Below are 13,026 nucleotides of genomic sequence, written 5' to 3' on the forward strand. Positions count from 1 at the left end.
AAATATTTTAAGGATAATTTTTTAATGTTAGAAATGTAAACATTGTATAATTTTCTGCTTAACTTTTGACATAAGGCACTACAAACAAGATAGATGTGCCAGACAGAGAGACGACTACTAATTCCAAGGGTCAAAGGAGTATTGTGGTTTCAGAAAATTGTGTTTCAATAAGACATATAACTTACTGATAAAGTGTTATCACAAATTGTATTTGTGCTATATATCTTCAGCATGTTTTTGCTTGAAATACCCCTGAAAGGAAGTTGTGTAGTTCTCTCATTGTCAGTGTGGTGTGCTTCTTACAGCTTCACCCTCTCTCCCAAGACAACACATCATTCTCTGCTATTTCAGGAGGTGTGGCTGGATCTTGTCTCTGAGCTGAAATCCCACTATATGGGACACAGAGATGCCTAACTACTATTTGCACTATACAACTGTGACTAAAACCCACAGCACAAGTTAACCTATACTGCAGGTTTTAAACAGCATTATGCCAGTTACTCCTATTTCACTCATTATTTTTACTTTTGCAATACAAAGGTTGAAAGCTGCAGTAGACCTACAGTGATTACAGAAGGTGCCCAATAGATACATTCTGTGTCAGAAGCTTCTGCTATTTTACTGCCACTGTGTGAGGAGCCCAAAAAGGCTGTGTTCCCAATGCACAGAACTAGACATACTATGCCTCAACGTTACTAAAAGGAGATGTGTGTGTGTGATATATAAAGGGGCACTGTCAAATACAAAAACTTTTGTGCGTTTGTGTTGTACGTTTCTATTATACTTCATAAAAAAATTGTATTTTCTTTATATAGAAATCATGGCTTACAAAATCTTGGCTTTGTCCAAGCTGAAGCACAGGCATGAATAAAGTCCAGTAGGCGAGGGTGAGCTAGCACTCCTCTCTCCTGTCTGATAAGTGCTGTCAGACAGGAGAGAGCACAGAGGAGTACTATCAGACAAGAGAGAGCACAGAGGAGTACTATCAGACAAGAGAGAGCACAGAGTAGTACTATCAGACAGGAGAGAGCACAGAGGAGAGCTATCAGACGGAAGAAAGCACAGAGGAGTGTTATAAGACAGGAGAGGGCACAGAGGAGGCTTATCAGACAGGAGAGAGCACAGAGGAGTGCTATCAGACAGGAGAAAGCACAGAGGAGTACTATCAGACAGGAGACTGCACAGAGGAGTTCTTTCAGACAGAAGAGAGCGCAGAGGAGTACTATCAGACAGGAAAGAGTACAGAGGAGTGTTATCAGACAGAGAGCACAGAGGAGTGTTATCAGACAGGAGAGAGCACAGAGGAGTCCTATCAGAAAGGAGAAAGCACAGTGGAGTACTATCAGACAGGAGAGAGCACAGAAGAGTAATATCAGACAGGAGTGAGCACAGAGGAGTTCTTTCAGACAGAAGAGAGCACAGAGGAGTACTATCAGACAGGAGAGAGCACAGAGGAGTACAATAAGACAGGAGAGAGCACAGAGGAGTACTATCAGACAGTAGAGAGTACAGAGGAGTGCTATCAGACAGGAAAGAGCACAAGAGAGCTATCAGACAGGAAAAAGCACAGAGGAGTACTATCAGACAGGAGAGAGCACAGAGAAGTACTATCAGACAGAAGAGAGCACAGAGGAGTTCTTTCAGACAGAAGAGAGTGCAGAGGAGTACTATCAGACAGGAGAGAGCACAGATGAGTCCTATCAGACAGGAGAGAGCCCAGATGAGTCCTATCAGACAGGAGAGGGCACAGAGGAGTCCACTCAGACAAGAGAGAGCACAGAGGAATCCTATCAGATAGGAGAGACCACAGAGGAGTCTTATCAGACAGGGGAGAGCGCAGAGGAGTAATATCAGACAGAAGAGACCACAGAGGAGTTCTTTCAGAGAAGAGAGCGCAGAGGAGTACTATCAGACAGGCGAGAGCACAGAGGAGTACTATCAGACAGTAGAGAGTACAGAGGAGTGCTATCAGACAGGAGAAAGCACAGAAGAGTGCTATCAGACAGGAGAGAGCACAGAGGAGTACTATCAGACAAAAGAGAGCACAGAGGAGTTATTTCAGACAGAAGAGAGCGCAGAAGAGTACTATCAGACAGGAGAGAGCACAGATGAGTCCTATCAGACAGTAGAGAGCCCAGATGAGTCCTATCAGACAGGAGAGAACATAAAGTAGTCCTATCAGACAGGAGAGAGGACAGAGGAGTACAATCAGACAAGAGAGAGTACAGAGGAGTTCTATCAGATAGGAGAGAGCACAGAGGAGTCCTATCAGACAGGAGAGAGCACAGAGGAGTCCTATCAGACAGGAGAGAGCACAGAGGAGTACAATCAGACAAGAGAGAGCACAGAGGAGTCCTATCAGATAGGAGAGAGCACAACGGAGTACTATCAGACAGGAGAGAGCACATAAGAGTCCTATCAGACAGGATAGAGCACAGAGGAGTGCTATCAGAAAGGAGAGAGCACATATGAGTGCTATTAGACAGGAGAGAGCACAGAGGACTGTATTAGACAGGAGAGAGCACAGATGAGTACTATCAGACAGGAGAGAGAATAGAGGAGTCCTATCAGACAGGAGAGAGCGCGGAGGAGTACTATCAGACAGAAGATAGCACAGAGGAGTTCTTTCAGAGAAGAGAGCGCAGAGGAGTACTATCAGACAGGTGAAAGCACAGAGGAGTACTATCAAACAGGAGAGAGTACAGAGGAGTGCTATCAGACTGGAGAAAGCACAGAGGAGTACTATTAGACAGGAGAGAGCACAGAGGAGTACTATCAGACAGGAGAGAGCACAGAGGAGTACTATCAGACAAAAGAGAGCACAGATGAGTTATTTCAGACAGAAGAGAGCGCAGAAGAGTACTATCAGACAGGAGAGAGCCCAGATGAGTCCTATCAGACAGGAGAGAACATAGAGGAGTCCTATCAGACAGGAGAGAGGACAGAGGAATACAATCAGACAAGAGAGAGCACAGAGGAGTCCTATCGGATAGGAGAGAGCACAGAGGAGTCCTATCAGACAGGAGAGAGCACATAAGAGTCCTATCAGACAGGATAGAGCACAGAGGAATGCTATCAGAAAGGAGAGAGCACAGAGGAGTGCTATTAGACAGGAGAGAGCACAGAGGACTGCTATTAGATAGGAGAGAGCACAGAGGAGCCCTATCAGACAGGAGAGAGCACAGAGGAGTACTATCAGACAGGAGAGAGCACAGAGGAGTACTATCAGACAGGAGAGAGCACAGAGGAGTACTATCAGACAGAAGAGAGAACAGAGGAGTTCTATCAGACAGGAGAGAGCACAGAGGAGTGCTATCAGACAGGAGAGAGCACATAGGAGTCCTATCAGACAGGAGAGAGCACAGAGGAGTACTATCAGACAGTAGAGAGCACAGAGGAGTACTATCAGACAGGAGAGAGCACAGAGAAGTGCTATCAGACAGGAGAGAGCACAGAGGAGTACTATCAGACAGGAGAGAGCACAGAGGAGTACTATCAGACAGAAGAGAGCACAGAGGAGTTCTATCAGACAGGAGAGAGCACAGAGGAGTGCTATCAGACAGGAGAGAGCACATAGGAGTACTATCAGACAGGAGAGAGCACATAGGAGTACTATCAGAAAGGAGAGAGCACAGAGGAGTGCTATCAGACAGGAGAGAGCACAGAGGAGTGCTATCAGACAGGTGAGAGCACAGAGACAAAGCCATGGTTTTTTAAGCCATGATTTCTATAAAAAGGAAAGCCAATTTTCTTATGAAGTATACTAGAAAGTTTAATGTTTTGCCAAGATATACAACATATAAAAAGTTTTGGAATCTGACAGTGCCCATTTAAGTTTCATACAGTCAAGGCTATCAATACCCCCTGGCCATAGTAGGAGGAAGCATCCCAATCTCAGATGCAGAAACCTACCTGCCGCAATGAGTCCACCTTCACTTTTATTACCTGTGGTGCATTCAGCAGAACTCTTCAATATTTGGTTGTGCATCCTTTATTGCACCCGAATATGTATCTCTTGCCTAAATTAGCAATTGGAGAGCAATAGACCTGTATACTCTACTTGCCTATAGGCCCAATACTAATTATGTACTCCCTGCCACCACTGACTCCATAGTAGTCACATGTCCAACCTCTATAATAGCAAATGTACCAATTCAGCATTATTAAAAATTTTTGAAACATCTAGAGCTATTTTTTTTGCAGCCCCATGCCTCAAGTCTTATTTCAAATATAAAGTAAGCAGATTAATATTGGGTACACACGAGATTTACACCAATAATATAATTTCAGAAGTTTTTGAAAACTTTGGTAAGAACAGATGGCTACTTATACTGAGGTTTATGCAGAATAGAAAATTCATCTTCTATTATGCAAGAAAAACAATGTTAATTCAGAGGGAAACACAGGAAGCAAGATCAAAAAATCCTCAGATTTGATTCTTTGTGTTAATGCAATAAAATCGAACATATGGTAGTCTATATTTAAAGTAAATCTGTCACCAATGTCACCTGCACTAACATGTTGGTACGGACAGGTAGTGCAGGTGACACTGATGACAACTATAATTACCTTGTCCCGTTCCGTGCAGTCATTCTTTGGTAATCTTATCTTCAGCTCCGGGCCCGGCTTGGAGCATGGGCGGAGCTTAGTGACGTCACCACTGCTGCTCTCTGCTAGGTCCTCTGTTAGAGAACAGCAGTGGTGATGTCACTAAGCTCTGCCCGTGTTCCAAACTGGGCCCAGAGCTGAAGATACCGGAACGTGACAAGGTAAGTACCATTGTCATCAGTGTTATCTGCACTACCTGTCTGTACCAACAGGTTAGTGCAGGTGACGCTGGTGACAGATTTCCTTTAACACGTTTCTAAAGTATTCCCCTACTCTATCACAGCCATACTCCTTCAGAGAATGGTATTATTTCCAAATTATTTTAACATTTGTTAATTTATGTATTATTTAAAACAAAAATATGTTTAAAAGTGAAGTTACAATCTATCTATCTATTGAGCACTATTTGCACTTTATTGAGAATGTACTGTACATTATGGGGGAGATTTATCAAAACCTGTGCAGGGGAGACGTTGTCCAGTTGCCAATAGCAACCAATCAGCTCGCTTCTTTCATTTTTCACAGGCCTTCCCAAAAATGAAAGAAACAATCTGATTGGTTGCTATGGGCAACTGGGCAATTTTTCCTCTGCACAGGTTTTGTTAAATCTCCCCCTATGTGAATAAGAATGACACTATTAACTAGTCACTATGAGTTGCACATTTGCCATCTGCGTACGGTATGAATAAATATTCTGAATATGCACTCTATTGTACTTTGTTGTAAATGAGCTATGTAATTGTTACCTCTTTTTATATGTTGCACACTTCACTTGTAACCTGCTTGAAAATGGTTGCACTGGCCAACTGAAATGTTGCCCTTTGATGGAATAAACTAAAGATTTTTTCACCATAATCATCTTGTTTGGAGTGCTGCAATCTTTCTCCTTTTGTATCTATCTGTCTAAAAAAATTGAGTTGCTGCAGCACATTTGTTGTGAAAAATAGTCGATTTTATAAACATGTTTAAAAAATGCAACATTTCAGCTGCCCATGCAGCCTTTGGAATAAAAGCTACTATTTTTCACAAGTATGCTGCAGCAACTCGACTTTTTTAGATTTATCAAGATGTTTTTGATCTGGGCCATTACTGCCTGCACCTGCTCACTTTACCTGTGAAGAGCTGTTCCACTTTCATTTTCCTCTATCATCTATCTATCTATCTATCTATCTCATATCTATCTATCTATCTCATATCTATCTATCTATCTATCTATCTATCTATCTCATATGTATCTAGCTCATATCTATCTATCTATCTCATATCTAACAAGAAAAATAGGCTAATAAATCCACCCTTTTTTTCACCGCATCCTGGAGTGCTGCAGATTTTTTCTTGTTTGGTATCCACAATTGACTCGTTACCCGGGACAACGACTTGCTGGCACCCGGCACTTTCTTCTTTTTTTTGGGTTGAGCTGCTTCAATTTTTTATCTTCTATCTATCTATCTATCTATCTCACATCTATCTATCTCATATCTATCTATATATATATTTTCTATCTATCTATGCAGAGAAGGCAGCAGCACTCACTGGATATAGGTGAATAATGTGTGGCTTTATTCACAAAACATCAAGACAGCGACGTTTCAGCCTTCTCAAAAGGCCTTTGTCAAGCAATAGTAAGTACATGGTGCAGGATATATATACACATCAGGTGTGATACAATTAGTGACGTGATTGGTGACGTCAATATGTTTACAAAACAGAAAGGAAAACGTGACAATATGATCATAGGCATACAGACAAATTATAAACACTACATACACATCGGATGTCCGTTGCCTATGAAATTAAGCCTTCAAACTTGGACAGATAGAGGCATTATTTCACTAAAACATTTGTACAAAGACAATAAACTAATATCTTTTGAAGAACTCCAATCGATATACGGTTTACCAGATGCAGAGAGAAGATCATATAACATAATTGTCAAACATTTGAAACAATTTCCCCAACCCACAGTATCCATTCCTCAAACACTTGTAGACCTCATGAACCTATCCTCTGACTACATCTCGAAAATTACCCTTAAGCCATTATATCAGTTCTACAATAACGACCTATATATAACTAATAGGACACAGCATTCTAAGTGGGAAAAAGAATTAAACCTGACAATCTCTAACTATGAATGGGCTCAGGCTCTTAAATCTTTAAATAAACACACATCGTGTTTAGGCCATAGAGAACAATTTTTCAAGATGGTATCTATGTGGTACTATACCCCGGCCAAATTGCATCATGTCTTGCTCCATCCACCAACACCACAGACTGTCCAGGAGTTGGGGGATGCTTTAGTCCAGGTCTGGGAGGACATCTCTCAGGAGACCATCCGCCACCTCATCAGGAGTATGCCCAGGCATTGTAGGGAGGTCATACGGGCACGTGGAGGCCACACACACTACTGAGCCTCATTTTGACTTGTTTTAAGGACATTACATAAAGTTGGATCAGCCTGTAGTGTGGTTTTCCACTTTGATTTTGAGTGTGACTCCATATCCAGACCTCCATGGGTTGATAAATTTGATTTCTATTGATAATTTTTGTGTGATTTTGTTGTCGGCACATTCAACTATGTAAAGACGAACATATTTCATATGATTAGTTCATTCATCTAGGGTGTGTTATCTTAGTGTTCCCTTCATTTTTTTTTTTTTTTGAGCAGTGTATATAGGGTAAACATTAAAGAAGCAGCGGTGCTTGCACAAGTGTATCAAAGAACCTATTGATGGGGGTAGGATGTTGAATCTTCACTGATCTTAAAATAATTTTTGAAAGACTGGATAACTCCATTTACGTTATACGTTCACACATACAGGATCCTGCACAGATTTGATGCGCAGAATTTGTAACTGCCGATTAGAATCTGTGCTCAGTCATTTAGTTTACATTGAAATCTGCAGCAGAAAATCCTGCGCATCAAATCTGCGTGCGTGTGAACGTACCCTAAAGGGGTATTCCAGGAATGTTTTATTTGACTGTGCTACAGGGGCTGTAAAGTTAGTGTAGTTCATAATATAGTGTCTGTACCTGTGTGACGGTGGTCTCGCAATTCTTATGTGATTTTCGCCCCAATATATATTTTTAACAGCATACAAAATTACTCAGGACTCCGGTTTTCCCAGGTTGCAGTGCGTTGAGACATGATATCACTAGTCAGGTGGGCAAAGGGAGCCTGGGTGGGTGAAGCGAATGCTGCGTGGGAGAGAGATCATTCTGCAACAGCTGTAAGCACCCTGGTCAGAAAACACCGGTCTTTTGAATGGAATGCAACTCATTTGTGTTTCAATGGGTGGGGTGGCTGATGTGTGGGAGGGAGGAATGTAACTTTACACTTACAAACATGGAACTATGGGATGTATAATTTAAGAGATCAAACTCCAACAGGAAATACCCAGTTTACAAAAAGATAGCCTGGCAGGTATGTACTAAAATAACCTTAAGTGGATATTCCCTTTAACATACTACATTTATATAGACCCTCAATACAAAAATATACTCTCCACTATAGAAAACAGCTATGAAACGATGTCGGCATTGGTTTATTAAGTCTTTCAATACTCTGGTCTTGACTGAAATGTCAGATCTTTGGGAAACTTGATTAAAACGGCAGAGCATGTCCTCACTGGCCAGCTCATTGTCAGATATTGCAGTGTAAACATCAGGCAGAATGTGCTACAGGCTGCTCTATAACAGAACAAAGAATGGCAGCTGTAAACAATACAGCGCGGTGATAACCTCTTACCTCCTCCGGGGGATTTTAACAGGAGATTTGCATGGAGCGAGCATCATCCTTTATCTGAGCCAGGATTTTTATTGCGTTTTGCCTAAAATTCTTGATTTTTTATTGCTTTATTTCATACTTTGCTGGAGAATCAATTATGTATCAAAACTCAGAAAATCTCTTTATTCTACAGCACCACAGGAGAATAGGATATAAGGTGCCCGGTATATGCCAGAGCTGCTCCATAATAGCATTAAACAAAAATGTCTTTATTGTCACTGGTGGGAGATTACATATAAAATGTATGCATACACAACAAACATATTTTAACTGCTTATCATCCACATAGAGAACTAGAGCACTTTAGATTTTTTGTTTAAAAAGATATTAGATATTTTTAAAACTGAATTCTTCTCCATCTCCCTCTCCTCCTTCTTTTCTTCTCCTCCTTCTTTTTCTCCTTCACAGTGGTGTCCCATCACGGCCAATGATTAACCGTGAGGGTAGATCTTGCTCTGAGGCATCATCTCCAAATTAGCTACAAGCAGGGAGCAGCAGGATTGGGAGTTGCAGGAAACCGGGGTAGTTAAAGGGGTACTCGAGGGAAGTGCATATATTGAAAAAAAAGCTCCAAAGCCACCACACTGCCTGGATAGGTTCCCTGCCTGATATGCATTGCTCCTGTGGCCTCTGTTGTCTTCTTTGGCTGCTTGATATTCCTTGCAATCCTTTCCTCCCTTGGCCTACATCTACCAACAATCATTGCAGCTCTGCTCTGCCAGCCCCCACCCTCTTTGAGAGAAGCCCTCACCCTCCTGCTTCAAGCAGAGAGAGGTTCAGTGTCTGATTGCCTAAAGGCTGCACACACCTTCCAGTTCTCAGCACTAAAGGGAGTATGACTCATCAGTGCAGGGCAGAAACCACATGGTCTGTGTCTCTCAGGAGGGTGAGGGCTGCTTTAGAGAGGGATATGGACAGAGACAGAGTGGATGGCTGAATAATTTCATTCCCTCACTTCATGAAACTAAGTTACAACCAAAGAGAGGAACCTGCTCTATATGGCTAATGAATGATATTTAGACAATTAAATAGGTTGATGAGAATGGGCTATGGGTTAAGTTCCCCAGAGTACCCCTTCAAGTATTGTTTATTAAAAATAAATAAACTAATAAAAATAAAGTCTGAAATACCCCTTAAACCTTACTTTTGGTATGTCCCACAAAACAATTCCACATGCGGTGCCCATTGGCTGCATGATACTGAAGAGAGCACCGAGGTTGCCATGTTGTTGCAATATTAGGATGGATACAAAGGATATCAACACCTGCAAAGCATTCTTAAGTCCTACCAAGGACACCAGTGACATGTGGAACCAAGCCTGACTACCTTGTGAACATACTACACCCCCCCCCCCCCCAAGCTATTCAGTGACCTGAGGGACATCCTTTCTTGAATAGCTTCTTTTTTAGTCTGAGGGGATAACAATTTCAAGGGCCTCGTAGCTGTCTGTAACCTTTGTGAACCTCCTGTGACCATCCTTTTACTACCGGGAGCCACAACCTGTGTGATTTCTTGTTGTTGTATCAACTCAGGAAATAACTTTTAAGTCAATCCCTAAGCATAGGTTTACTCTCCACAGTCTGCAACCACTTTCCATTACTGTAGGAACTATTAAAGATCGATAAAGTTCTAACGGATGATGGGGAGATTTATCAAAACCTGTGCAGAGGAAAAGTTGACCAGTTGCCAAGAGCAACCAATCAGCTTGCTTCTTTCATTTTTGAAAAGGCCTGTGAAAAATAAAAGAAGCAATCTGATTGGTTGCTATGGGCAACTGGTCAGGACACCCCAGCCATCATGGGCCAAGCCATTGTTAAATAGACTGTGCCCTGGGGGACTAGATACCAAAACATGAGTGCATGGATTCTTTCTTGAAGTTGTGGGTACTCCCAGGGTGTTACTCAAGTACAGAGACCCACTCTAGCCACTGTCAACAAGACCTTCTACTGCAATGATTCCTGTGCTGCCCCAATTGGTCACCACATAAGCTTTAGGTTATGATCATCAGACTAGGTCTTGCTGCCATAGTGTGGATGCAAAAAAGCATCCTTAGTGTGACACCAGCCTTATAAACCTCTTCTACTTGTATTAGCATTCTGCAATGCTCTCTAGCACTGGAATAATTTACAAAAAAAGTTTAATTTACACACTTTTTTAGGACACAAAATCTCTTAGCTATGTGGACCAATACTATGTGGATTTGCTCCTCCTTACCTCTCAAGATTCTTTTCTGGTCCCTTTCATCATTTCCTCAGGCTTTTATCTTATTTATTTATTTATTTTTAGATGCTGTTAACCCTGAAACCCTCTTGTCCCCTGAGTCAGTTTGGTGTGTTGAATGGATTATGTCGCTGAATTACAATTGTAAAGTAAGTAAATAAGGGAAAACATTTCTTGAATTCTTTCTTTGAAACTGGAATTTAGTGGCACAGCTTCCAAGCTGTTATTACAAAATCTTCCCTGTGGTGATTTCTACTCCTATTTTGTTTTTTGATTGATGATAACAACAGGAGATGAGATCTGCATTAGCACTATCACAGCCTTACATGATTAACTATCATACACATTACACATGCTCCAAAACTCTTGATACCAATCCCACAAAAGCCTTAAGTCTGAGCTGTCAATTCACTATTACATGAGATGACACTTTAGAATTTCAATGTCTTGTTAGATACTTACAAAAAATGAACAGACTGCTTATGCAGTGACTGACATTTCCAGTTTCCATCTTGACTAAGTGAGTCACACAGTCCTTTGGTGCACTTGTGCAGCAGGGTTTCATATTTTTTTGTTAAAAAAGTGCACACTTATATCTGTAGGAAAATTCTATATAATCTATAATAGTCTTTTGCCTTTCTCCCAACATTATCAGAAGAAGCAAAGGATTTTTCCAAGTGGTCCAAAAATGATCCCTTTTTGGGAATGGCAACAGGTTTTGTGCCTGGAAAGTGAAGAAGCAATGACTTTTTACAAACATGAAATGTGAAAATGTTGTCCCATTTTGGGGCTTAGCTATGGGATTGTCATCCTAAAGTGACACAACCCTCCTATGAGGCTTTTTCATAATTAGATGAAAAATAAAAAAATAAACTGTCCCACTTGAAGGGGTTATCCAAGCAAAAACTTGATATATATATATATATATATATATATATATATATAAATATATATATATATATATATATATATATATATATATATATATATATCTCAACTGGCTCCGGAAAGTTAAGCAGATTTGTAAATTACTTCCATTAAAAAATCTTAATCCTTCTAATATTTATTAGCTTCTGAAGTTTTCTGTCTAACTGCTCAATGATGATGTCACGTCCCGGGAGCTGTGCATGATGGGAAATTATCCCCATAGGAACTGCAGTTTCCGGAGCCAATTGATATATAAAAAAAAAAAAAAAAAAAGGTTTTGGCCTCGAATACCCCTTTAACTTGCAATGAAATAAGGTTTTGCATTGACAGAACAGATGCAGAAGCCTCTTTGTTGCTTTTTTACAATTATTATTATATATGTCTGGTCTTACTCCTATCTGTCTTGTTTACTGCTAAGTGTCCCTCACAGAGATCTTCACCTAACACCAGCTATCTCTAAAAATGCTGACTAGGCATAGGCTTTTATTGTGGCTCTGACATTACCCCTATACTGCCTCATTAATTGACTGGTAGAGCTGTTTATAAGGCATTATGGCATTCCCAAAGGTCATGTGATCCTTTCTCCTTCTTATTTCTGCCCTGTGGATGAGGTTCTGACAGAACTTGGGTTCTACCAGGTTGGTTTGCTCATCTCTAAACACAATGGCCCACATTTATCATTGTCTTTAGACTGTTTTTAGTGTCTAAAAAAGGGGCAAAAAAGGCACAAGCAGGGTTTTTTGCGCCTTTTTTTGCCCCTTTTTGTTTACACATTTCTGCTGATTTTGAGTTGCAATCCACTGATTTTGGCAATAGACATGATATGGAAGGGATTTATCATTGCCCCTTTTTGTAAAAAGGAGCAAAAAAAGGCGCAAAGCCTCTGAAAAGTCTCTAAAACTACACCAGCCCAGACATGGTGTAGCTTTTTGGTGTATGTGTAGACATAAATTTCAGAAAATGGGACCTGCACAAAATTTATCAAAGCTCTTTTACCTTTTAATAAATTTGGTGCTCCTACACATTATCAGCACACACAAAAAAAAGGTGTAAAAAAATGCTTCACTTGCACTGCAATGATAAATGTGGGCCAATGCCTGCAAATTGGACTGCATTTTCAATGTAACAGGTTTCATTTATAGCCTATTTTAAGGATATGACATCAATATTCCTGAGAATCTGAAGTCTTGAGAACTCCCTTTACTTGCCAAAGTGTAGCTGCCACTTTAGATTTATACTTTGTGATACATTTTACAGTTTAGCTTTTAGACCCTGAGGGTTGGAAAGGAAATGTATATTTTTACTGTTATATTATTGTATTACGACTCTGCCTGCAACATGTGATAGGTCAAAAGCACTTTTGTAAAATCAAAGCAAAATAGTTTACCTTGCTATGCAGTTTTATGAAGTTTCATAGCCTGAGCCAGCCTTGTTCCAGAGAATATTGCTTCTGTCTATCAAGCAAGTAACCTGTCCAAAGGAAT

General features: G+C 40.7%; 1 long non-coding RNA gene across 1 annotated transcript in view; it reads left to right on the plus strand.

Moving 5' to 3' along the window:
* The window catches only part of LOC130282232 (uncharacterized), a 183,682-nt gene that overhangs the window by 38,353 nt on the left and 132,303 nt on the right, over positions 1–13,026 (plus strand). Inside the window, exon 2 of the long non-coding RNA XR_008846293.1 lies at positions 10,682–10,764. This is a non-coding gene — a long non-coding RNA (uncharacterized LOC130282232). The remainder of the gene's footprint in view (positions 1–10,681; positions 10,765–13,026) is intronic.

The sequence above is a fragment of the Hyla sarda genome, chromosome 7 (assembly GCF_029499605.1).
Source record: "Hyla sarda isolate aHylSar1 chromosome 7, aHylSar1.hap1, whole genome shotgun sequence".
Taxonomy (NCBI): Eukaryota; Metazoa; Chordata; class Amphibia; order Anura; family Hylidae; genus Hyla; species Hyla sarda.